Source organism: Gorilla gorilla, chromosome 12 (assembly GCF_029281585.2).
Source record: "Gorilla gorilla gorilla isolate KB3781 chromosome 12, NHGRI_mGorGor1-v2.1_pri, whole genome shotgun sequence".
Classification (NCBI taxonomy): Eukaryota; Metazoa; Chordata; class Mammalia; order Primates; family Hominidae; genus Gorilla; species Gorilla gorilla.
In genome coordinates, this window is record NC_073236.2 from 43,448,876 (window position 1) to 43,471,359 (window position 22,484).

A 22,484-nucleotide genomic window follows, 5' to 3' on the forward strand; every position below is an offset into this window, starting at 1 on the left:
GCTCATTCAGTGTGTAATTTGTTGACTCAGATCATTTCATTCTTTTAGCTTTGTGGGTCAGTACTTGAGGCTGTTCAGGCCCAACACTGGACTCATTATCTGCTCAGAGCTGCTGCTCCTCCTGGGCTCTCTCTGAATGGTGTTTCCACCCTCCCCGCCATCCAAGGTCAAACCCCAGTTTCCTCGGGCCTTTCTCTATCTCACTGTACTCCCTCTATCTACCCAGTCCCTGGGCCCCAGCACACCCACATGAATTCCTTGTCTGTCATCCATGGAGTTCTGCCCAGTCTGCTTCGTGAGCACCACTGGAACTATCCTTCTCACCCCTCCTGCTCCAGAGGAGTGTCTCATTATCTTTCACCTATGCCGCTGCTGTGGCCTCCTTGCTCACCTGCCTGTCACCCCTTTTTCCCACCTTAGACCACCCTACCTCCTTCCTCCAGGACCACCTGAAGACACAAATCTCATCCTGTCATTTCTCTGTTTAGAAGTCCATAGACTCCCCCAACAAGAGTTGGGCTCCTTTAGAACGACACGCAGGGACTTTCACAGCTGGTTACCTTCCCGTCGCCCACCACCCCCATGCCCACCTCCATGTCTCCCTCCTGGCACAGCTTCTCCATTGTTGGTGCACAGCAGGTGGGTGGAGCCCTCCTATGGGGCTGGAAACATACACAAAATGAATGCAAAACTCCTTATACAAAAATCACACATGAAATTGAATGTGTATTTACAACAAAAACTTGTAACAAATTATACATTTTTTAAAGCCTTGGGATACCCAGAAAATAAGAGAACATTTTCATTAATTAACTATGTGATACCCCTATGCTACATCCTCTAATAACCTTGTTATGTGGCACTGATTTTTATTGCCTTTTCTACAGAGAACAGAAGAGAATACCATCTTTCCTCTAGCATGGTTGATTGAAAATCCCTTTGATTATTGATAGTTAAGTGAAGTTTCCTTTTTACAACTCACTATTAGTCATGCATGCCGGGAAGCAATCGCTATGTTGGTGGAGATGCGTCAAACGTGCGGCCTCATGCACAGATGAATTCACCATCTATATAGCATGCCACATGCTTGGGCTCCACAGACACAAGCATTCCAGTCAATCTGATTTCATGCAATTCCCATTAAAAACTAAAAGATCTGTATGGTGTGTTTTTAATGGTATCAGCTGCATTTGTTCCAGGTGGTCAATTCGATTTTGTGCAATTCTCATCAGAAAGGAAAAAGACTGCATGATGTGTTTGTAGCAGTATCGACTGTGTTTCAGGTGGTCAGTGACACCATCTGGTGCTGGGAGGAAGTCCAGCCCAGCAGCAGAGGTGATGTTCCCAAAGGGAGACAACAGTTGACTGGCAAGTAGCTAGCAGGGGTCTCCTGGCCCTGGAAGAGCTGCCTTGCCTGAGAATGCAGCATGGCCCCAGGCAAGCTCCCTGCTGGAGCCTCTGCTTTCTTACCTGTAAAAAGCAGATGAGGACACTTAGCTGCCAGTGTTCTGTGACGTTCAGTGACAGAGCATATGCACAGCATCTGTCCCAGGACAGCCCCTTGCTCCTGACAGTCCTCTCTTCAGCCTTCCCCACAGCTGGGGGAATCACAGTGACAAAGGGTCCAGGTGGGCTGTCCTCACCACAGCATTGGCTACGCTCATTCTAGGTCTACCCGCAAGCCCACCTGCCCGGCCTTGCTTATCCAGGCTATGTCCCGAGGTACGGCAAAGACGGTACTGTGACAGACTGCTCCAGCCTTCCCCGTGCTCAGCAATATCCCTGCAAGAGAGAAGCCCCTCAACCTAATTTCCAGGGAGCCTTCAGCCTTCCATGGAAGTGTTGATAGGCCTCCCAGGGCTTCTGCCTTATGAAATGAAGACAGTAATTCACAAGTTTGACCCAAGTCTTGTGCCACAAATGGGCAAATCAGAAAGCTAAAAAAGAAAAAAAAAAAAAGAAATCCCTCAACCACCTACCTTGCTAGATTCCAAAACCCATATATTTGGTGTTAAAAATAATCTGGAGAAATTAGTCCAACTCATTTGGTTTTCAGGTGAATAAACTAATCTATACCTACAACCGAAATTAAACCCCAGTAAGTGTTATTTGTATAGGATCCTGTGCTTCTTTGGGGACAATTATTATTTGCCCAAAGATCAATTAGTTTCAAATCTCCCATATAATAACTATGCATGTAATAGGAACCTTCTAGAGAAATGTCGGAGCCCAACAGGTGGCTTGAGCATACCAGGCCCTCAGGCAGATCAACAGGGGACTTATTTTGGCTTTGTGGGTGTGGCTGCCACTTGCCACAAGACCTTGAGAATCCGTCAAGTTCCCCAGCAGGGCAGTCACCGTGTCTACCTGTTTCTGACACACCCAAGAACAGGAGCCTAGAATATAGACAAAAGTAATTCACTACTGGAAAAGACACTGGGAAAAAGAGAAATGCCTGTGGTGAAGACCCAGCATAAGATTCCACCAAGTGATGAGGGTCTCAGGCCAGATGTCCCCAGCACCAGGTGGCAATCTGGCTTGGCCTCAGTGGCAGATACAGTCACATGAGGCAGAAATGGCAGCATCCTTGCCAGGGGCCCTATCTTGTGTCTTTGCAAGAAAAAATGGGCAAAGGAGACCTCAGAAACATCTTGGTGGAGTCTCTTCCTATCTAATCCAGCCCCAGAGCTGGGAAGAGGCCCCACAAGCAGGCTGCACAAAGGTTGGGAGAATGTGGCCTGTCAAGCCTTGGAGTAAACCCAGTTCCTGGATAGGTCAGGGTCTGGAGGGTTTGGGCCTCTTTCCTATAAGTGGAGTGAAGGGAGGGTGATGGGTGATGGCTGGTGTGTGTCGAGTCTTCCAGGACAGACTCCTCCAAACCTGCCTGCTATGGCTGGCCCTCGCAGGTGTGAGCTGCCGCTTCCCACTGGCCTGCCCTCCATCCTCAGCCTTCCTCTCTGTGCATAAGCCCCTGTTTCCTCTCCCAGGCAGAGAAGGCTTAGTTCTCACTGATTTCTGCCTTTTTGTCCTCCTGCCTTGTTTAAACAAGGATGGTTCTCCATCCCATCAATCCAGAGAAAGTCCTGCACTAATTACTGGAGCAGTGAAATAGGGCAGTAAGAACCTCAGGGGGTATAAAATATTGGCCCTATTCTTTAGGAGCTTTATTGGGGTCAAAGATTTTAAATAACAACGCCGGGGGTAAGGCTGAGTCACATGTGTGGTGAAATAGCTTTGCCACACTAACCCCCAGAGCTGTTCCACAAGGACAATCCACGATTTACAGGAGGGCAGCTCCATCTGGTTGAAAGCATTGAACCAGGAGTCAGAAGACGCAGACACTAATGAGGCTGCTCGGCTGGTCGTGTGGGCAGGGGTGAGTCACCCTGCCCAGTCATCTCACCTGCAGCCTGCAGGAGTCTCTGCTGTGGGGAATACTGGTCTGGGTGGTCAAGAGGCCTGAGAGCTCTTCCTTGCTCACCACCAACAGTAGCATCCTGTATGCTTCCTTAGCCTGCATCTCCATAAAATCATAGTGTGATGGTTTGTAAGGCTTTCAGCTCCGGAACTCTAGGACCTTTGAATGAGGTAATGGATAGGAAAGCTCTAAACCATTGCATGCTTGCAGGACATTATTGTGTTATTACTACCTCTGGCAATAAAGATTCCATAAAGGAATTGGAATTTGAATTTGGCCTTGAAGGAAGAGTAGAGCTTGGATGATGGTACAGTGTGCAAAGAGCATGATGCATAAGCTGGGAAAAGCAAGGGGGAAAAGGAGAGGGGGCAAGCAGAGACTCTGGCTAGGGACAGACAGGTGGAACTTAGATGGCCATGATGGGACACTCAGGGTCATTCATCCATGCATCCTCTGGGGACAGGGGCTCAGGTAGGCGGCAACATCCTGGAAATACCTTGGGGGCCTGAGCTAAGGCTGCACAGGCCCCATCTCCTGTGACTATGCCCTTCCCACAAGCCCGTGAGCACCACAGCCTGCCCTCACTGTGAAAGGAATCAGAAAGGAGGCTGAAATCCAGCACCACTCCCCCTTCCAAAAGGAAGTCTGTCAAGGGATTGCGATTTTTTGGTTGTCTGTACTGGAGAGTCTTAACCTCTCATTGAGCTCTGATCTGAGTGTGCCTAAGGCTCCTTCTTTCTGGGGCTTTGGAAACCCCTTCTTTGAACAGGGAGTCAGCCATGGCATAAACGATGACTTTTATGAAAGTCAATTTTTAAGTCTTTGGCACATAGCACTGAACACTTCATAGGCCTCATTGGCACTAAGGAAGTCACAGACTGCACAGCTAACATTGCATTTGAAGTTGTCTCTGCAAGCGGAAGCTGTCTTTGGCGTGGGAGGTAGCCACGTTTAATTATCATTCACAGACACTCCTCAACACTGTTCCTGGATGCCTCAGCTATTATTCTGGTGGCTTCTAAAATAAAGTCTGGTGATTATTTTATGTGAGTGTGTGGATGGCCTGCAAGGCACCTGTCTTGTTTTTGTGGCATTGGTTTATCTAAAGAAAATTGCAGAGCTCAATAGGAAGGGAAAGTCTCTTCTCCCCTGGAGCTGAGAGGATCCTTGGTGGAGAGAAACAATAGGGACTGTGTTTGGGTGAGTCTGGTGCATCTTTGGGCCGGCACCACTCACCTTGTATCGTCCCTGCACAGGGCCCAGTCTTTAGGGTGTCATCCCTGGAGAGGAAACACCATCGCTATCACTCTTCCCAAGATTTTTCAGCCCTTATGTGCTCATCCTCCTGGGGCTGAGCTGTGCAAGCTGCAGATGGCCTTGTCCGGAATTGCTCGGGGAACACACGCACAGTTTCTGCCTGCTGGGGAAGAGAGAGGCAGGATCCAAATGGACTCAGCCTCTTTAGGCCACCTCTCCCTGATATCTGCCCACAGTTGAAGCTGGCCTTGCACAAAGGGGCCACCAGTCTCAGCTGGTGACACAGTAGAGTAGGTGGGTGAGAGTCAGCACACACACAGGAGTAAAAATAGGAAGAAGTGCATTGCTAACCAGGGCGACTTGCTATACGCGGATGCAAATGATCATATACTGATGCTGCCGGGGTTATCAAAGCAGAGAGAGAGGCAGACTTCAGACACCAGCACCAAGCTCCCTCCTCCCCAAGGACAGTAGTTTAAAAAACATTTCTCGTGATGTCATCCTCATTTAAAACCAGCGTAGAGACACAGTGAAAATGGTTTCAATGAAAAACACAACATGATGGTGGAAAACAAGAGTTCTGAGTCTCAGTAACACAGCTCCTGCCCCCTCCGAATTGAGGACTAACAAGAAAATGCAAGAGGAGGAAAAAAGCCCCAAGAGCAGCACGGAACTCCGTCTGTCACTTGGCTTCATGCAGCTGGGTAAGAGAATCTGAGACCTTGTCATCAGAGACACGCAGAATTCTTAAGCTGGGTAAAACCTAAATCCTGTAAGAATGGCCTCAGAAGGGGTCGTGGTGTGTGCAAGCCTCATTATGAAATAGCCAAACCCGGCCAGTTTTATGAGCATTTATTTGCTAACTTGGGGGATGTAAGAAAAGCAGATCTCTGTGAGTGTTTCACAGGATCCCAGTGCCAGGAAAAGCCTTCAACATGCCATGTCATCTGTCCCTCTCCCAGGGCCTTCAGCCACAGCCAGAGCAAGGGACCAACTGCCACTCAGAGGCCAAACCCTTCCCTGCCTCCCTCTGCCTGCCTCCCACTCTGTGCACTGCTCCCACACTGGAAATTTCTACCTTCTGAATAATCCGATTAAGTTGTATCCAGCCAGCCATTGCCAAAGTGAAAGCATATTGCCTGGGAGGAAGTGAAAGAAAGAATCCATTGGAAGCCACCAATGCGCAGGCACAAGTCAGTTTGTTGGAAAGGCTGGGCTTGGAATGGGGAGTACAGGGCTGCCCTGGGGCCCTGGACTGGGAATGGGAAGCTGCTGACTAGGGGAGGAAGGGAAAGGCCTAGCACTGACACCAACAGTGCCACAGTGGGTGCATAGGATGCTAGTGACAGCTGGAACTGGGCGCTGCTAATAAGGAGGAGAAGAATATGCTGAAAACAGACTCACTTACTTTACAATTTTGCCTAGAGCCAGGCCTGCATTTAACTTTCCCAGAAGTGAACCTGTCAGCAAACCAGGGAAGGGCTGTTTGTAATTTGCTGGGGTTTGCAAAAGCCCAGGTGGCTGCGGCTAGACCTTTTGCTCTGCACATCACCTTCCCTCTCAGGTGCTTGGGTGGGACCCTCAATTGGAGCAGCCGAGAGCCCCAGGTTTCTGACTCAAGGTTAGGAAGGACCATTTCAGCCAGAATTCCACCGTCTCGGCTGTCTGAGCAATTCAGCACATTCCTGAAGATCTAAAGGCCTCTGTAGTTACTACCTTTTAGGACTTGCTTAGACCTCAGTGGGCCTTTTGCTGTTTAGAATTCTACTGATTTATTTCTTTATGTTCTTTTTAATTTTTTTTTTTTTTTAGAGGAAGGGAAGAAGCCATCTGTCAGTAGCTCATGCTACAAGCAAGGGAGGCTGGGCTCCTTCTTGCTCTGTTAGAACTCCCTCACATGCATTCTCAGCACCCAACCAGAGCCCTGATTTCATTCTCTTTTTACATAAAGGCTTGCCCCCAGGAGAGTTTCAAGAAGCTAAAGCAAAACAAAGCAAAACCAAAAGAAAGCAAAACTCCCCTAAATGTGCAGTGGCCTACCTGAACTCTGGGCCTGACTGTCTCACTTTTGAGCTGTGTGGTACCCTTCAGGCTGGCTAGCCTCTCTGGTTTCATTTCCCTCGTATATAAAATAACCGAGTTCACCAGATACACTCTAAAGTTTCTCCAGGCGTTGACATTTTTTGATCTCAAGGTCTGGGGAATGACATCATTTCCGATCACTGATCACTTCCAAATAACAGTGAGGTCTGTCCCCAAAGGAACTGAAAAGAACTTCCAGAATTGCGTTGTTCTTTCCGTTCAAAGCACCCAAAGTCTGGAGAGCAACCCGACATGTCTCCTTTAACAGTATACAATTTACATAATCTTTACAAATCTTCTCATCACTGCAATATGAAATCTATAAATATAGTAGCTACTAAGCCACAGTCAGGGAGGAAAGCAGCTGCAGTCCCTCCATGAACACAAAGGAAGGAGGAGAAAAAACTAAAAAAAGGAGGTTCAGAAATCCCTCCAGAAGGTTGCTTGCAAAAGGGAAAAAGTACAGAAGAAAGTTTTCCTCTAACTTACCTCTAAAACAGACTGGGATGAATGGATGCTTCCCCCACAAGGAAGAGAGGTAGACAGTTTTGGCACAACTTTATCTCTTCATCATGGGAATGGGTGGTATAACCAGTGCCAACAAACAGGATACCAAGGAGGACGCTCTATGTGTTTATTCCTCCCATTCCTGATCTATCAATAGCTTCTGAGTGTGCTTTAGGATACACCGTGCTTACAGATTAGTTATGTATAAAGTATAAAGACAGACTGCCTGGACTCAATGTGATAAATCTCTGAATATGAGAGGAAAAAAATTGTGTACAAAACAGCAAACGTAAGTTGTGGGCAGTCTTGTCTAATGGGACCAGCAAATGTTTCAGCCAAGACATGGATCATACCAAGCCCTGATAACAAATGCTGGATCTTAATGGGTCTTCCCTCCAGGAAAAACTAATTCAATCAGAGGAAATAAAAATGGATCACACTTGCTTCTTCTCTCAATTTTACAGCGTTAACTGGCAGCTCCAGGGGTGAGCCCAAAATAATTCCACACATAGCTGTAACAAAGTAGACAGCACCATGTAACAATTGGGTCTCCATTTCTTATCACTATGGACATGGACATCTTAGACCACAGTGCTATAGGCATTTGCTCCCTAAACTCACTCCTGATGCTCGGAACAGTTTTTGTTGAGGCGACTGCAAACATGGCAGAAGCAGCACAGCGGACCGGTCCGTGATTAATGGTGTGAGGCACAGTCCAATTCCTTCATTAACATTTTGAGTTCCAAGGCAGAGGTTTCAAAGTGTTTATAGACAAAGAAATCCTTCTTCAAACAAAGTCTAATGCAGAAACCCAGTACATCAAACAGAAGAGTGAAGGCGCCCTGTTTGAGGAGATCATGGTGAAAAAGATGGGGGTGGGATGGAGGGGTGGTGAGCTCTACTTAAAATGGGTTGCTGCCCTAAGGGCACCTCGGCAGCCCCTGAGATTCTAAGGAGCAGTTTAAGAACCTCCAGTGGGAGGGGTTTATCACATTCTGTGCACGATGCTTTGGAATGTTAACCAAAAATATCACAAATTTATAAATTGTGAGGAGAGGAGATTTTATTTCTTGTAAAGGGTTACAGCCTGCAAGGTGGCCATCCTGCAGGCTCAGAAGTGTGCCTCTGGCCAAGACCGGAGTCAGGCACTTCGAAGGAGGAGGGGCTGGGACAGAAGCTTCATGCTGGACAGGATGGCCAAATATACATATTCAACAGGTTACAGGAAGAACTACGAATATTCATGAAGGTAGTCCCGACACATGCATATTGAACAAACATGCATGTAACATACAACCCAGGTTCACTTTGGGGTGGAGATTTAACATTTAAATGTATTAAAATTAGGCCCCACACCTCAAAAGGTCTTTTCAGGACATGAAGGCGGATGAATGTACTTTCTGCAAACCAGCCAGAACCAGTCCATGGCCGGTGGTCTCTTATCAGGAGAAAGTTACTGGAGTCAGTCTCTCATCCAATCAAAGCTGTAGTTATGGCTGGTGGAACAGGGGTCAGTTACTCAGCGTCCGTGAGCTGGGTGAGTTGTAATTGTTTTAATCTTGCTTATCTTGAGGTCAGTTCTTGTTTAGCTGCTGGAGAAAAGGAAAAACCTTGTGGCAGTTAGAACCTAGTTTATTCTTTAAGTGTTGTGTGTGTGGTGTGTGTGACTTAACTCTTCGCTTGGCATGGCCTTAGGTCTTGTTTATAATTTGGTGTCTTATGGCCACAAAGAGTTCATTCTGTCGGTCTTATGATCTCTATTTTAACATTAATGCTGGTTGGTTTTTGTGTCTAAAGAGAAAAAAGGCGGGGGTATAACAAGGTATATTTGACCTCCTGTCCCTTCATGGCTGGGAACTAAGTTTTAAGGTTTTCCTGGGATCCCTTCGGCCACAAGGGGATCCATTTTGTTGGTGGAGGAGCTTAGCATCTTATTTTTAGTTTACAGGAAGGAGCAAAAAATCCTGATACTGGCTTTGACTTGCTTTTGTTGGAAAGCTGAGAACCAACCAGGCTATTTTTTTTTACTTAATAAACCCACTGGAACATACATACATACACACATACAAAAGCAACATTTTAAAGACATGTCACAGATGGACTTCAGTTGGAGTCCCCCTAAAACTCATTTGAATTTGTATTAAGCCCAACTTGGAGGAAGGGTAGGGATGCAATTATAATGCAGTGATAGGCCAACACTGGCTCACACCAGTGGATGAGAACCTCTTGTTAAATTTCCAGGAATTTTCCAAGGTGATTTTTAAACACCGCCATTATTAAAAATTAAACTCTGTATCCAGCAATTGCACTCTTTGGTATTTGCCCAAATGAGTTGAAAACTTATGTCCACATAACAACTTATAATACACACGGATGTTTATAGTAGCTTCATTTATAAATGCCAAAATCTGGAAGTAACCAAAATGTAGGTGAATGGCTACATAAATTGTGGTACATCCAGGCAGTGGAATAGTATTCAGCATTAAGGAGAAATGAGCTACCAAGCCATGAAAAGACATGGAGGAATATTAAGTGTATATTACTAAGTGAAAGAAAAAGCCAGCCGGGTGTGTTGACTCACACCTGTAATCCCAGCACTTTGGGAGACTGGGGCAGGCGGATCACGAGGTCAAGAGATCAAGACCATCCTGGCCAACATGCTGAAACCCCGTCTCTACTGAAAATACAAAAATTAGCCGGGCGTGGTGGCGCATGCCTGTAGTCCCAGCTACAGCTACTCAGGAGGCTGAGGCAGGAGAATCACTTGAACCAGAAGGCAGAGGTTGCAGTGAGCGGAGATCCTGCCATTGCACTCCAGCCTGGCGACAGAGTGAGACTCTGTTAAAAAGAGAAAGAAAGAAAGAAAGAAAGACAGAAAGAGAGAGAGAGAGAAGGAAGGAAGGAAGAAAGGAAGGAAAGAAGGAAAGAAGGAAGGAAAGAAAGGGAAAGAAAGAAAGAAAGAAAGAGAGACAGAAAGAAAGAAAGAGCCAATCTAAAAAGACTACAGACTATATGATTGTAACTATATGACCTTCTGAAAGAAGAAAAATTATAGAGATAATTAAAAGATCAGTGGTTCCCAGGGTTTGGGGGAGGAAGGAATGAAAAGGCAGAGCACAGACTTTTAGGGTGATGAAACTATTCTTTATGATACTATAATGGTGGATACATATCATTATATATTTATCAAAACCCATAAAATGTACAAGACCAAGAGTGAACACTAATACAAACTATGGACTTTGGATGATAATCATGAGTCCGTGTAGGTTTATCAGTTGTAACAAATGTATTGCATGGTGTAGGATATTGATAGTGGGGTAGAAGGAGCTGTGGGAGAAGATGCAGGGGATATATGGGAACTCTGCACTTTCTGCTCAGTTTTGCTGTGAACCTAAAACTGTTCTAAAAAATAAAGTCTACTAAAAAATAAACTGTATAAGACTTAATTAAATATATTAAAAGCAGAGGTAATTGATATTCAAAATGGATGACCTCCTGTTTTATGATATATTACTATTATCTATACTCTTATTTCTATCTATTGTATCTGTATAAAGGAGTTATTATACAATGGTGTACATCCATGTAACTCTTCCCAACTCCGTGTTAAGTGACCTCAATTTGGTAGCTTGAAATCAACTTGGCCATAGCTGGTAGTGTTTGCAGTATAGAAGTAGGCAACCACTACATAACAGCACTTTTCCCCCAAAGACAGCTGATTATTTTTAAAATTATTATTAATATTTTTCAGAATCAAGGTCTTGCTCTGTTGCCCAGGCTGAAGTGCAGTGATGTGATCATAGCTCATAATAACCTCGAACTCTTGGGCTCAAGCAATCCTCCTGCCCCAGCCCCTCAAGTATCTAAGATTACAGGTACACATTACAACATCCATTTTGTTGTTGTTGTTGTTTTGTACAGACATGGTCCCACTATGTTGCCCAGACTGGTCTTGGCCTCCCAAAGTGTTAGAGGGGCGAGCTGACAAGCCCAGCCCAGAGCTGGTTATTGAACATCTGTGGTACACCACTAATAGTGGGTACAGTTGTTGGACTCATGTTTAGGATCAGCAACATACATATACCTGAGAATGTCAATCAAAATACGCCTTTTGGAAACATTATGGAAGCATAGATCTTCACATATGATTAATTTAAGGTTTACTCTGAAGTCATCCAGAGACCTCTTTAGAATGGTTCCAAGAATTCCCTCTTTTGAAAGCCAACCAATCTAAGGAATTAAATCACTCAAATTTGAAGAAGACAAATATGCCTCAGGAGCAGCACTCTTGCTATCGAAATCACTCAGATCATGTTCTGAGTGATAGATCCTAATTGCTGAACTGTTTACTGTAATTAAGTCTATCAGCATGGTTTTCTCCTGATGAAAATAAAGTTTGGTATATTATGTCTTTTGCAAAAGGTGTCTCTTATCTCCTTTAACTTGTAAATCTATGAGTCAGTAAGATTTCTCTTCAAAACCTGATTTTTCTTCCCTCCTCATGGATATAAAGAACTTAAAAAAATCAAATTAATATTGCCCACAAGAAAGAAGTTGGTTGCAAGCACCATTATTTTATGCAAACACTATTATATCCTGCTATATCTCATCAAGAATATTTGTGTGTCTGAGGAACGTGTAGATCTTTTACCAGCCTTTGTTTCCATCGATGAAGTATGCAAGTTTGAAATAGATTCCAATCTGTCAATGCTTCTTTTGAGTCTACATTGTGGTGCTACTGTACAAACCAAACATGGAGGAACAGTTTTGATATAGAGGCAATCTCACTTGTAATTGGTGTTAGCACAACTGTTTGCTTTTAGCCCAACGACTCTCAGCACTGCCTGCCTGTTAGCATCAGTGGATAAGGGAAGGAGAGCTTTAAAAAAAAAAAAACACTGAAGCTCAGGTCCCAACACCAGGGATTCTGACTTAATTGGTCTTAAGAGAGTTGAGGGGATCAATAAGTTGTGAAAGCTTTCCAGGTGATTCTAATATATAGCTACGACGAAGACCTACTATTTGAACCTATATAAAAATCATTTGATGCAGTTGATGTGAATTTGTTATTTGTTGACCTGAGACATAGGGGAACAAGTCAAGTCAAGTCAAATAAAAAACAAATCAATCATCTTTGATTATGGCATGATTTCGGTGTCTTTTGGATAGTTTAAAAAAATGGTGCTTCAGCATCAATAATATCACATAAAATCACCCTCTCTGCTGGGCAACTTCTAACGTTAAAAGGTAAGTCCTATAAAGTCAGTTCAGTTATATCCCACTGAGGGTCCACTCTGCAGCCAGTGAGCGAGCGGTGGAAGGCGCTGGCACCACCATGTTCCAGGCTGCTTTGTGGTTAGGCTTCATTCTGCTTCCTCTCCTGGCACTGCCTTGCTTCTGACCCATTTTCTAAGCCAGATCTCTCAGTCTCCTGCCAATTCTGTGAGCCTCATATCCTTGTGAAAAAATTCTTCCCATCACCACCCCCCCCTTCTTTTTGCTTAAAATAGTCAGAAGCACTTTTTGTTCCTTGGAAGAGAAAGATTCCTAACTGATACTTTGTCATACCCCTAAAGGAAACAGAAACCAGTGACCAGTTTTCAAAAAAAAAACATTTCTGAACCTAAGAACATAAAAATTCAAGAAGAAAATAGTTGGGAGACTTGCCCTGCAAAAAAAATAAATGTTGCAAAGTATACAGAAAAAGGAAATAGAACAGAACAGAGCATCTGAAAGCAGCCTCAGGCATATGGAGGCTCAGGCTATAACAGAGACGGCGTGATACATTGCAGAAAGGACAGGTTACTCAGCAAGCGGTGCTTGGAAAATTAAGGCTCAGTGCGGGAGAAAATACATTACTTTCTGAGGTATGAAAAATCTAAATGCAAAATCAAAACTTTAAAACAGTTGGAAGAAAATGCAAGAAAATATAGGCCGGGTGCAATCGCTCCCACCTGTAATCCCAGCAGTTTGGGAGGCCGAGGTGGGCGGATCACTTAAGGTCAGGAGTTTGAGACCAGCCTGGCCAACATAGTAAAGCGCTGCCTCTACTAAAAATATAAAAATTAGCCAGTGCGGTGGCGAGCAGCTGTAGCCCTAGCTACTCAGGAGGCTGAGGCAGAAGAATTGCTTGAAACCAGGAGGAAGAGGTTGCAGTGAGCCAAGATCATGCCACTGACTTCCAGCCTGGCTACAGAGCAAGACTCTGTCTTGAAAAAAAAAAAACAAAAACAAAAAAAAAAAAAAAAAAAAAAACCTCTTTATGCCATATAAGTGTACCCAAAACTGAAAGGGAAAGACTGATGTATTTGACTACAATTAGGTAAACTTTATTTATTTATTCATGTTTATTTTTAGAGACAGAGTCTTGCTCTGTCGCCCAGGCTGGAGTGCAGTGGTGTGACGGCAGCTCACTGCAGCCTCAAACCCTTGGGCTCAAGGGATTCTCCTGCCTCAGCCTCCTAAGTAGCTATGACTACAGGAGTGCCCCACCATGCCACGCTAATGTTGTATTTTTTATTATTTATATATTTATTTTTGTAGAGACAGGGTCTCTCTTTGTTGCCCAGGCTGGTCTCAAATTCCTGGGTTTAAGTAATCCTCCTGCCTTGGCTTCCCAAAGTGCTGGGATTACAGGCATGAGCCACTGCACCTGGCCCCAAAATTTTTTATATGAAAAGCCACCATAAACAAAGTGAATAGGCAAGTCACCAGTTAGAAAAAGATTTGCAATTTAGATAACCAGAAAACGATTAGAACCTAGTATGTGTAAAAAATTCATACAAATCAGTAAGCTATAAACAGGCCAATAGAAAAAAATGAGCAAGGGATATAAATGGATAAAACACAGAAAAGAAAAACTGAATAGCCTATATATATGAAAACATGATTATTCACTAGTAATAAGAAAAATGAGTTATTTTAGTTTATACTCAAAAGTATTGATGAAGATGTAGAGAAATGAGAACTCACAAACTGCTGGCAGAAGCGGGAACTGGCTCAAGACTTTGAAAGACAATTTGGTAATAGTTGGTTAAGGGGAAGATGAGTATGTATCGTCTACCCGAGCAGTGTTGCTTTCATGGTTCATGCTAGAGAAACTCACACTTGGCCATGATGGCACATGTATAAAAGTGCTCACTGTAGCATTGCTTATATCAGAAGAAAAGGCAAAAATCAAAATGTCCATTAACAGTAAATGGGTAAATTATAGTATATTTATACAGTAGAATACTATACTTATTACACAGGATTAAAAGTTAATTAACTAAAGCAGCATACTTCATCATGAATGAATGTCAAAAACATAATGTCAAGTGGGAGAAAAGCAAGTTGCAAAATTATATCAGTTAAACCAATTATTTAAAATTGGTATATTATGTCTTTTGCAAAAGGAGTCTCTTATCTCCTTTAACTCGTAAATCTATGAATCAGTAAGACATCTCTTCAAAATGTGATTTTTCCCCTCCTCATGGATATAAAGAACTTTAAAAAAACCAAATTAATATTGCCCACAAGAGAGAAGCTTATTGCAAGCACCATTATTTTATGCAAACACTATTATATCCTGCTATATCTCATCAAGAATATTTGTGTGTCTGAGGAACGTGTCAATATTATCTATAGGAAAAGTATAAAAACATAATCAAGAAGAACATTCACTAACCTCTGCATAGTTAGTTCTTAGTGAGGGGAGGAAGGGAATGACATCAAGAAGCCAAAGCCAATTCGATTGCATCTGTAGTTTCCATTCCTTAAAAAATATCTGAACCTAATTTACTAAATCTGGGTAATGGTATGATGAGAGTATATTATTTTCTGTACTCATTTGTCCTATTTTAAATATTTTTATTAAGTGTCCCAACCTGACTTTTTCTCCTTTCAACTAAGATACTGAAAGGCTTTTTGCCCCAGAACTACTTTTGAAAGGCTTTTTTCAAAAAAAGATACCAAAAGGCTTTTTGGACCCAGAGATACTTTTGAAAGGCTTCTTTAGGCCAGGCACGGTGGGTCATGCCTGTAATCCCAACACTTTGGGAGGCTGAGGCGGGCGGATCCCTTGAGGTCAGGGGTTCGAGACCAGCCTGGCCAACATGGTGAAACTCCATCTCTACTAAAAATACAAAAAGTAGCCGGGCATGGTGGTGGGCGCCTATAATCTCAGCTAACTGGGGAGGCTGAGGCAGGAGAATTGCTTGAACCAGGGAGGCGAAGGTTGCAGAGAGCAGAGATTGCACCATTGCACTGTACCCTGGACAACAGAGTGAGACTCTATCTTAAAAAAAAAAAAAAAAAAAAGAAGTAGAAATTCTGAGATGGAAAAGCTTTTTGCCCCAGAGCTTATGCTTTCACATGTCACTATTGCAGCTCCCAGCCCTGTGGGGTTTCACTCTAGGTGTTATCACTCGCTTTGATTATAGGACTCTAAACCACAGCCCTGGGTGAACCCTGGCCCATCTGGCATGAAGACAGAAGACCATTATACAATTGCCAGCCTCTTCTTTTTACTCATCCTCATAATCAAGAAATATGTGTATGTGTCCACTGCAGCCTGTGTTTGCTCTGCCCCCTCTCTTCCCGCCACACTCCCAGCTTGATGTTTGCCAGCTCATGCTTGTGCCAGTTGTTGGCACTTACTCTCTGGCGAGGGTACAGCTGACCTTACTGCCTCTGGCTCCTCCTTCCTGTGCTCTTGCTCTTCCATCCACCAACTTTATTAATACTCTGTTTTATGACCCAGGTTACCGAGGAGACCTCAAATCAGGGTGGAGAAGGTACGTCTGCATACCATGCTCTCCCTCCCCAACCTCTCCTCTGCAGGTCCATAGTCACCTATTCGTGATGCTCCTCAGATATGGCCATCCAGGCATTGCCCACCTCTCGTTGTTGTGAAATACACTCAATTGCTATCTATTGATACCTATTTTTATATTTTACTACAGTGGCAATAAAAGAATTATTTGGGGGAGGATAGGTAGTAGGAATAGCTTTATTAAAAGAAAAATAAAGATCACAGATTTTGCTGTATACATTTCCAAATTCTTCATCACAGTTTTTTTTTTTTTTTCTTCACGAAGATTGGATTGTACCACATATGGCACTTTGAAACCTGCCTTTTCCCTTTATGATTTATTCTGGGCATCTTTTTTTTCAGATCAATGATTTTTTTTCTTTTTCTTTTCTTTTTGTTTTGTTTTGTTTTGTTTTGAGACAGGGTCTTACTCTGTCACCCAGGCTGAGTGCAGTGGCCTCATCTTGGCTCACTGCAACCTCAACCTCCTGGGCTCAAGCAATCCTCCTGCCTCAGCCTCCCAAGTAGCTAGGACCACAGATGCGTACCACCACACTCAGCTAATTTTTTTTTTTTTTTTTTTTTTTTGTAGAGACAGGATTTTGCCACATTGCCCAGGCTGGTCTCAAACACCTGGGCTCAAGCAATCACCCTGCTTTGGCCTCCCAAAGTGCTGGGATTCCAGGAGGTCAATGACCTCAAGCTCCTCTATTCCCAGCAGCACTTCTGAGCTCCTGGCAGGAACGTATATTCATGTATAAGCATGAAAAGGGGGGTCCCCAACTCTGCCAAGGGTGGGAGTAGGGAGCCATGGTAGACTCCCTCACAAACACAATTGGAGATGACCGGAAGGCTAAACATTGGTGCCTTTGGCCTTCAAGATACCCTTTAGAAGACAATTATTATATTTTCTTGAGTGTGAATGGAGATAGGATGGGAGGAGCAGCTTCCAGGACCCTGCCCCACGGCAGACCGGCCTCTGCCCTGTGGATCCCAGGACCCTGCCCAACAGCAGGCTGCCCTCTGCCCTGTGCATCCCAAGCACTTTCTCTGTGCTGCCTGGTGTTGCAGAAGCCCGGCCTCGCCATGGACACTGTGGAAATAAACAGACTTGCTGAGCGACTGGCATTTGCAAAGCTTTCACAAATAACACTAAACACCGTGATTTCCTCAAGATATTCTGGAGCCCTCTTAGACTGGGCCCTCTCTGTTGTGGGGTGCTCAATCTCCCCAGGCTCAGGCTGCCCCAGGGGCTGGGCCACGCAGCCCCTATCATCACCCTCACTACCCAGGCCTCTAGCCTGCACCCTTCCCCTCCCTACACTCCCCACAGGCAGCTCTCATCAAGCAACTGCTTCTCCAAGCGCTTGTGACTAAACCCCAAAGAGGCCTGGAAAGAGGATGTTGGAAACAAGCAGGGGGTGCACTTTGGGGGAGGCGAGGCCTGGGAAGCCGGCACACTTCTATGTGAGTGGAGGCTGTTGGCTGATTGGCCACTTGACCTTTGACCTGAGCCCCAGGGAAAGTGCACCCTCCTCTCTTTCATTTTGTTTATGGCTTCATACAAGCTTCCCATTTACGTGAACATTATGACAGAAGAGGGCTCTCATTTGGCCAGGTCCTGAAAGCAGAGAATTCTGCTCCTTCTATGGGACCAGCAGCCTCTCTTGCGGGCGTTTGGCTCTGCCTGCGAGGCAGGTGGGCTGCCAAGGCTTCCCAGCTGGGCTTTTCTGCTTTAGATAAGCTGAGATATTTGTGCATGAAACCTTCTGCGATGTGACTCTGCGAAATGCATGCTGCGCCACACCCTTTTATCATTGTTAATTGAGAGCAGAGTCTTGCTAAACTTACCATGTGATGGATATTTCTCCGTTTTGATATTGCACAGAATGAAGAACATAGCAGACAGATGAAGTAGGCCTGGTGGTGCTCTGAGCAGAACAAATCCTAAAGCCAGGTTAGACTAGCTGTGCACTGTTTCCCTCGTGTCTAGATTTCTGAAGGATGAGTCTTTTGATTTGTTTCTAACCTGCTTAAAAGAGATGGGGAGGCGGAGGAAGCAAGGAGCCGAGGTGCAGCCGGATGCCTCCCAGGATGAATAATGGCAACAAGAAACAAAGTTCTTAAAGCCCAGATGATAAGGGCCTCAGTCTGGGTGTGAATGAACTTGGCCTGACTTCTTTGCTGCCGTCATATGAACCGGAAGGAGACAGCTTAGATAGAGCAAGCCTGCTCCTTCCAGAAGCACGAGGGTCCTGTGGCGGTTTTTGCTTCAAACACCGCAGAACACAGAGCAAACCCCATGACGCCGTCCTTCAACTAAACAGCCCAAAGCAGCAAACTAGAGGTTTCCATTTTTAGTTTGCAAGGGGAACAACTGAGCTTTCATGAGTTGGAATTTGCTAACGTAAATTGAGCCTTTGTAAGAGGGCTGAAATTGACCCTGGAGACGGAAAGCACAGGAAATATTTGCTGTGGTCGGTGGGAGAGGACGCTCCACAGACAAAGTCGCCTGCTTCTCCAGTCAGGCCTGCCTCCTCTCTAGGCAAATATTGGAGGGATGACTTTTTTATTTGCAGAGAGGATTTGGCTAATTTTGTTTTATTTGTGTACCTTACATTCATGGAGCACTCTGCACAGTCTGTTGGATAATCTCTAATTATTCCTTTCCTCTTCACACCTGTGAGGCTGATGCTCAGCATATTTCAGAGGAAGCTGGCACCAGGGATGAGGGAATCTGCCCAAGCATGAGTCACCTGGAATATTAAACCAGAACCAACGCACAAACGATCTGTGCAAAGAGGTCAGCAAAATAAAGGATTCACTGCAATTCATCCTCCTGTGGTCACTGCCGGGCTTTGGGCTCCCATCCCTTCCCGGCCCTCCCATTCCATATCCCTCTTCTGTATTTGCAGGCTGCCATTGAAGTGTGTTTGACAGACGGAACTACTGTTTTGAATCAACCCTCTGAGATGTCTAAATCAGCCTCTCAGACTTTGCTCCCTCTATCACGTTTCCCAAGAAGTGGATCAGAGATAAAGAGAAATATGGAAATTTGGAGTAAAAGGTGAGGCTAGAGAACAAGAAAAAAAAAAATGTGCCTTCAGAGACTACAACAAAGGAACGCAACAAAATATAGGACAATCTGGTTACTATGTTGAAGTCACAAATGTGAAGAAAATAATATACCAAAACGTTTCAGAAAAATCCAACTACTATAGCCAAGCAAATGACACATTAGTGACATAATGAACAATTAGAATTAAAACTTTTTAAAGTGTCGTAAAAATATTTCTTTATTGTTTAAAAATGAGATTTCAAAATGTTTCCAAACCTCATCAGTGAAGGACATACCTACATTTCTAACCCAGGTGAGGTTTTTGAAATGTGGAATATAGAAGCAGTCCCTTTAAAAAGAAAAATAATGCCTTTCATGTTGGATTTGTACAATTTCCATATGTTTTAGTAATCACGAAGTACAGAATCCCTTGAAATGTGCAGAGATTCAAGGCTAGAGCCAACATAGCATTCAGAGTCTTAAATAAACATATAATGTTTGGGAAAGCAATATTCTGGATGTTAATTTTCAATCTGTAGGTATACCTGTCAGTCTTTAAGATGGAAACTTCCGCTTGTCAGAGTTTGAGGCCTCTGTGAACTTGCAGGGGGTGAGTCCTGGCTTGGCCCACTCACTGATCCCCAAACACTGGCGAGGAAGAAACTGAAACAGCTGTAACCACTCACTTAAATATACCATGGCATTCGTACAAATGATCGTCGACTTTGAACCCAAGAGCTGGGGTCCAATAGGAAGACAACTCCAAATCAGGCCTTAAAAACCTGGTTTCAGAATACACACTGCTGCCTTGCCTTTGTGGGTTTGTTTATTCGGCAATTGCATGTTAAGGAAGTGGGAGTAGAAATCACTTATTTGGACACTTATTAAGCTGGTCAAATTCTCCTAATTCTAGAATCCGAAGTACAGCATCTGTGGAAAAATACAGGGGATGAGATTATAGAGACGGAAACCATCCTGTATAATGCTAAGACTTTCTGTCTGGGGGTGCTAGACATGTGAGCCCACCACCCTCCCCAGCTAGGTTCATTTTTTTTTCTGAAAATTGCTCAGTTTTCAGCTTAGAAAAGATTGGACATAACATGGAACCTTAGATCTTTAGCCAATAACCGTGTTTATAGATGCTGAGGACCTGAGATCCTGCCTAGTTAGAAGCAGATCTCAAGCACTCACGATGGCCATCAGGGATGAGGTGGTCCAGCTTGATTCTCTTCTGGAAACCACAGACATAAATAGTATAATCTAAACATTAACATACCATGAATCATGGTTTATATTTTTAAATATTATTTGCAAAAATATAAAATTGAAGTAAATTAGTTGCCCCATCGGTGAGCAAGGCTGTCTTAGAGCAGGCACGCACGATTTCTAAGTGGACTATTTCAGGCCATGACAACCTTGCCCTTGAACATGGTCAGAAAGCCCAGGCTGTGCTTTTTATAAATAAGGTTCATGTTCTTTATTCTGGAACCTAGCACAGTGCCTGGCCCAAAGCTGGTATTCAATAGCTATTCATGCAGCTAAATTGGGGAGCTTCTTAGCTGGTCTAACTTGTTCACCGTTCATTCTGTACTTTGCTACAATGTTAATCAGCCTGATACACTACATACAAGAAGGATGTGAACCCGATCGAGCCCCAAAGCCCTTGTTTCAGGCCTTAGAACCTACTGTTCTTTCTTATGTATCCCTTCATGAATTCTACAATGGCCTTCTGAGAATCTTCTTCTATGCACCTATAGTAGCACGTACTGTATTACTTTTTATAGTGTAATTGTGTCTCTTTTTTTTTTTTTTTGAGACAGAGTTTTGCTGCTTTTGCCCAGGCTGGAGTGCAATGGTGCGATCTCGGCTCACTGCAACTTCCGCCTCCAGGGTTTAAGCAATTCTCCTGCCTCATCCTCCTGAGTACCTGGGACTACAGGCATGCGCCATCACTCCCAGCTAATTTTGTATTTTTAGTAGAGATGGGGTTTCACCATGTTGGCCAGGCTGGTTTCGAACTCCTTACCTCAGGTGGTCCGCCTGCCTCGGCCTCCCAAAGTGCTGGGATTACAGGCATGAGCCACCCCTCCCGGCCCATAATTGTGTCTTAAATATTCCCTCCAAGATATATTTTTTAAAATATCTTGTTTTGCCTTCCTGACTTTCTAAGCTGCGTGCCTTGCACTAGAGGCTGTGTCTGTTTACACCAGGAGAGCGCTGCTTTCTTCACCCGAATCCAGGCCGGCTCAGTGGCTGCTGGGGCCACCTGCATTTTCCGCTTGTGCCCTGTCTACTTTAGATCCACAAAATGCTCCTTCAGCACATGCAGTAGCACCTAAGAAAGCAGTGCCTGCTAGACTATTAAGCTGATGACTGCAACAGTGCAGGGGGCATGCATGAGGTGAGGGACAGACCTGGGGGGCAGCAGGAACCATTTCACCCAACTCGACGGCTCCTCTCACCCACAGGTTGACCCAGATTCCTGTCTCAGTTCCTAGCCTTTCAAAGGATAGTTTTGGGGTAAAAGTATCGTTTTTATATACATATATAGTAAAAATATAAAGAAATACCAGGAAAGACCAAGATCAAAGTCAAGATGGGTACTTTCCTCCCATCATCTGTGACAACATGGATGAACCTTGAAGACAGTGTGCTGAGCGAAGGAAACCAGGCACACATAGACAGGCACCACATCATCTCACATGGGTGAGCTGAAAGGGTTAAACTTATAGCCGCAGAGATAGAATGGTGGCTCCCAGGGCCTGGGGGCTTGGGAGATGTAGGTCAAAAGATACAAAGTTTCAGTTAGACAGGAGGCACGAGTTCAAGAGCTGGGTTGTACAACATGGAGACTACAGTAAATAACAATGTATTAAATGCTTGAAAATTGCCAAGTGAGTATCTACTTGCTTTTGTGATGTGTTCTCATCACAAAACAGTGAGCTAATTCATATGTTAATCAGCTGGATGTAGCCATTCCCCAGTGTATACAGATTTCAAAACTCGTGTTGTACACCATAAGTATCTACAATACTTATTTGTCCGTTTAGATATTAATTAATTAATTAACTAAAGGAAACAACTTGGGGAAATAAGCAGAACCAAGGCCTTCATCTTGTTTTGGAACAGCACATGCAATGTGTAAGTTGAAGAATATGCAAAAACAGGCTGGGAGCAGTGGCTCGCGCCTGTAATCCCAGCACTTTGGGAGGCCGAGACGGGTGGATCTTTTGAGGTAAGGAGTTCAAGACCAGTCTGGCCAACATGGCGAAACCCCATCTCTACTAAAAATACAAAAAATACCCAGGCGGTAGTGGCATGTGCCTGTAATCCCAGATACTTGAGAGGCCGAGGCAGGAGAATCGCTT

General features: G+C 44.2%; 1 long non-coding RNA gene across 1 annotated transcript; it reads right to left on the bottom strand.

Annotated features, from left to right (window-relative positions):
* Positions 1–706: 706 nt before the first annotated feature.
* Positions 707–18,141, bottom strand: LOC109025662 (uncharacterized). Its single transcript, XR_002004583.4, has 4 exons — positions 17,910–18,141; positions 8,621–8,856; positions 4,655–4,838; positions 707–1,470 (listed from the first exon to the last, which is right to left on the bottom strand). It is a non-coding gene; the product is annotated as an uncharacterized lncRNA (long non-coding RNA).
* Between the last annotated feature and the right edge of the window lie 4,343 nt (positions 18,142–22,484).